Consider the following 5060-nt stretch of genomic DNA (forward strand, 5'->3'; position numbering starts at 1 on the left):
ATTCTATCAGGCCTCAAGGTCACAGGTTCCCTATCCCTATTAGATCATTTGCATTCAGGCCCCTCTTGCCTTTCTATCTCCCTTACCTCTTCCCTATTCTGGGCATTGATTAAAGCATTATCCTATGATATATTGTCCCTGCTTTTCTGTGACCTTTGTGATTTTCTTGGGCCCCAGTAGCTACCCACAACCCTCTTGAAAAGGAAAATAATGTTCTTTCTCTACTTTTTTCTGAAATCTCATGGTTTGCTATCATCATCACTAAATGCCTTAGTTTCTGATACCTCCACAGAACCCACTCTAACCTACCTGAAAGTTTTAACCCCTTATATTTGAGAAATGTTGCAAATGTGATTTAAGCTACTGTGATATTTTGCAAAATTTGGTGTGGGAGCCTGAAGGGTTAATGAAATATTAAATATCTTCCCTGTACATTTATAAGCCTATGTTCTTTCTCCTTGGAACACAGACTCTGGTTTCCAGGGCTAAAAGAACAACCTGTCCTTGGCAGATTCCTCTTCTTGAAAGTGTTGGCTTCCCTTCTAGGAACAAACAGAATCCATTCTGTGCCCTTTTGAACACAGATATTTTGCCATATCAATCATATTTTGTTCCTTTGGACTCTGGCCCAGTCCAGAGTTGCAGCACACCCAGTGCAGTTAGTTACTGTAAGTCATGTAAGGCTAACTAACAGGTTGCTTTGGGCAGACAGTCAGGCTACTATGAGGAAAGAAGGGGAGGCAGAACTTGGAGGCAAGTAATTGTTTGTGGTTTAGAGAGTCAGTCAATGCTAAGTCTATACTACTGGTCTGGAATTATTGACTTTGAGGAAATATTTTGTCCCTTTGGGAATTTTTTTATAACTAAGTAAAGACTCAAGAATGACTATTTCTAGGATAACTTCAAGTTCCAGAAAGGGTTTCCCATACTGGAATCCGAAACTCAGAATGTCCAGCTGCTCGTTACTACAAGAACCAGATGCCGTCCAGCTTATAGAGATGGGCCCTGGTTTAGTCACATGCTACATCATATTGTCCAAATGATAAATGAGGTAGGGAAACAGCTTGAAGCTGTTAAATGAAATAGTACCACAAGGTTAATATATGTGTTAAAGATGAGTTTGTATCTAGAGAAATTTCATGAGCTGATACTGAATGACTGCACAATTTACTTGATAAAAACATTATAAAAACAGACAACTTGGAAAGATAAGAACTCTAATCAATGCAATGACCCGCCACAACTCCAAAGGACTGATGATGAAAGATGCAGCCTACCTCCTGAGAAAGAGGTAATGGACAATACAACATATGCACAATAAAACATACTTTTTTGGACACAACTAATATGAGATTTATTTTTCTTGACTATTTATATTGTTACAAGAGTTTTCCTTTTTTTTTTCAAGGGGAAGATGGTTGGGATAGGATTGACAAAAAAAGGAAAATTTTTAAAATGTCATTGACATTTATTATGATGCCTAGAAAAGGGCAGAAGGAATCACAGAACAGAAGGAATCACTTTGCAAACATGTTGAATTTGTTATATAATTTTTTTTTAAAAATCAAGCTGTAAATAATAGCAACTTGTAGCTTACTGCTTTTCCTCTTCTATATACATTTTCTGTACTATATGCTAATCATTTTATTTGATATTAAGCTTAGAACAAATTTTTTAAATGAAAAGTTAGTTTATACTGTAAACTTAGTCTAAAAATATCACCATAACTATACAGAAGGTGACCTATATAAAACATTCACAGCAGCATGATTTATAATAGCAAAAAAAAAGAAGTAAAACTGTACATTTTCCCACGCATTAGAGAGTGGTTAAATATTGTGGAATACTAAAATAATGAAATATTACTGTAATATAAGAAATGGATTGGGAGCAAACAACTTCCTTGAAGTAAAGAACACTGAGTCCTGTCTGTGACACAGATTGACTGTATGAACCTGAGCCAATCATTTAATCTCTTAGTACTCAGACAAATCTCTAAGACTTTGAGATGCAGAGTAGGTAGAGATGTGTGTGGGTAAAGGGAGTTTCAGCACAAGAAGTTTCCTATGCTAGAAATATGTAGTATAGTTTCCTATACTAATATGCTGTAATATAGTATATATATACTATACTAAACTAATTGAATAATTTGTAATTTCTTGCATAACAATGTTTTGATATTTCCAAACATTTTTTTGGGCAGCATTTGATTCAGTTCATTGATCCCAAGTGTGTGATGAAATTAACTACAGGAGGCTGGAGCAAATGTATGCTGTGGACCTTTTATGGGAATGGGATTATTTTATGTTGAAAACAGATTGGAGTGTTCCTAGAAAAATAGTTTTTTTGTAGCTTACGTGACTTAGCAGCTACTTATAGAACCATCGTATGTGTGTGTGTGTGTGTGTGTGTGTGTGTGTGTGTGTGTGTACGTATGTATGTTTGAGAGAGAGATTTTGCATTTGACATAATAGATACTTTTCAACAAACACTCAACCCAATCTCCTTGACAAGGTATATTTCCAGAAAACGTTTAATGGAAAAAGCTTGACATTGATGAAAACCCAATGACTCTGGAATCAGAGGACTTGGGTTCAAATCCTGCTTCTGATGCTCATCTGTGGACTCTGGACAAGTCACTTAACCTTCATGAATCAGTTTCTTCATTTGAAAAATGAGAGGGTTGGAGGGAGCCAAGATGGCGGAGTGAAAGCAAGGACGTGCTTGAGCTCTACCTCCAAACCCCTACAAATACCTGTAAAAATGACTCTAAAGAAATTCTAGAGCTGCAGAACCCATAGAGTGAATGAGTGAAACAAATCTCCAGCCCAAGACAGCCTGGAAGGTGGATATCTGAAATCATTTCACCTAAGGAGCTTCAATAATTGCTTTTACCTCTCCCACTCATTTGCATTAAATCAATAAATAAGTTTGGTAGGTAGCTGGAGCTTAAACCTTTGCTTTATAAAATAAGATACGAATGGCAAAAAGGGAGTACTTTAGCTAACAAAGGATTTCCATTGTAGTTGTCTTCTGGAAGAAGGGAGAATGACCAACAGTGAGCTTGAGATCAGTGGAGCACAGGTAAATCATGATCTGAGATGCAGTTGATTCTTGGTACCATGCCCAGCAGTGACAACATCTCATGTGCAAACTACCAACACAGTGTCTGCTTTGGGAGAGGAGGAGGGTGGAGACCCAGTGAGATCAGCTCAACAACATCATCAGAAGTAGGCTTCAGGTGTGTGTGCGTGCGTGTGTTTATTCCTTACATGTTTGTTACATATATGTCTCTCAATGTGTCCCTTAAGTGTGTTTACTCTTTCAACTGATAGTGTTATTTGTGGAATAGTGTGCAACAATTCTATGGAGCAAATGGTTTATCATAACTATTTTTTACTGTGGTAATTCATTTTTCACTGCTTAGCACAGTACATGGCACTAGCAGGTGCTTTATAAAGGTTTATTGATTGATTTGTTTTGGGTTAATCTTATCTTGTGGATTACTATTAAAAGTAAACGCATATAGGAGGAAGGGATAATTAATGATGGTTTGATGAAATTGTGAACCTGCAAAGTATATTGAACATAGGGTAGCTTGTCTGAATCAACCCTTGGCAGCAAGCTTGAGGGAGGGCGAGTCCCTCCAGGTGCTACATCTATTTTTGTATTTGCTAAATTGTTGTTTTTCTCTTTCTGGTGATGATTGTTGAATTTATTATATGATTATAAAAATGTCATTGAATTAATAGGTAGATAAAAATAGTACAATTTTTAAGGTTATTAGAAGTATTAAGTATACACAGAGAAATAAATGAAAGCAGAAACACATCTCTTTAAATATGTTGGTTTTACTCTAGTAAGGAAAGTCAATGTGTAGGAATTATGGAGCTCACATTCATATAGAGCTTAAAGATGTACCACTTTTCTCAAAACCACACTGGAAGAGTTGTTATCCCTATTCTATACTGCAGTGGGACATGTGACCCCACTGGGCACATACTGGTAATGTCACCTAACCTCTCAATGAGATCTTTATCTGAGAAACTATCAATAAATTTTTTTTCCTCAAATTTTCTGCTTTCCTTCTGATCTTGGCTATTTATCTTATTTGTACAAAACATTTTAATTTAATGTATTTCAAATTACCCATTTTACACTCAGATTTGTTCTCTATCTCTTGTTTATTCACAAATTGCCCACCTATCCATAGGTGTGATAGGTAATATTCTATGTTCTAATTTTCTTGTAATATCTCTTTTATAGCTAGGTCATGTGTCCATTTTGACATTATCTTGGTATTCTGCCATACTACTATACAGTTTTCCCAACAATTTTTTACCAAATAATGAATTCTTATCTCAAAATTTTAAGTCTTTATACTTGTCAAATACAAGTTTGTTATATTTATTTGCTGCTGCAAATTGAATGTCTACTCTGTTCCATTGATCTGTCTTTCTATTTCTTTCTCAGTAACAGATAGTTTGGATAATTACTGCCTTATAGGTTAAAGTCTGGTACTACTTAACCTTCTTCCTTTACATTTTTTTTCATTAGTTCCTTTAATATTCTTATTTTTTGTTCTTCCAAATGAATTTTGTTATTATTTTTTCTAATGCAGAAAATGATTTTTTTTTTGTAATTTAATTGGCATGGTATTTGAATATATAAATTAGTTTTAGCAAAATTGCCATTTTTTAACATTCATTCTGCCTACTCATGAACAATAAATATTTCTCCAATTATTTAAATCTCATTTAATTTGTTAAAAAATAGTTTTTTAAAATAATTTTGTTTATATAGTTCCTGGGTTTGTTTTGGCAGAACTATCAACAGTTATTTTAAGTTGAATATCTTTTACCATCTATTCTTGCAGAGTTTTGTTTGTGATATATAAGAATGCTGATGATTTATGTGGATTTACTTCATATCCTGTTACTTTAGTAAAATTATTGTTTAAACTAATTTTTTTGTTGAATCTTTGGGATTTTCAAGAAATATCATATCATCTGCAAGATGAGATAGTTTTATTACCTCATTCCCTATTTTGATTCTTTCTA

The sequence above is a fragment of the Notamacropus eugenii genome, chromosome 6 (genome assembly GCF_028372415.1).
Source record: "Notamacropus eugenii isolate mMacEug1 chromosome 6, mMacEug1.pri_v2, whole genome shotgun sequence".
Classification (NCBI taxonomy): Eukaryota; Metazoa; Chordata; class Mammalia; order Diprotodontia; family Macropodidae; genus Notamacropus; species Notamacropus eugenii.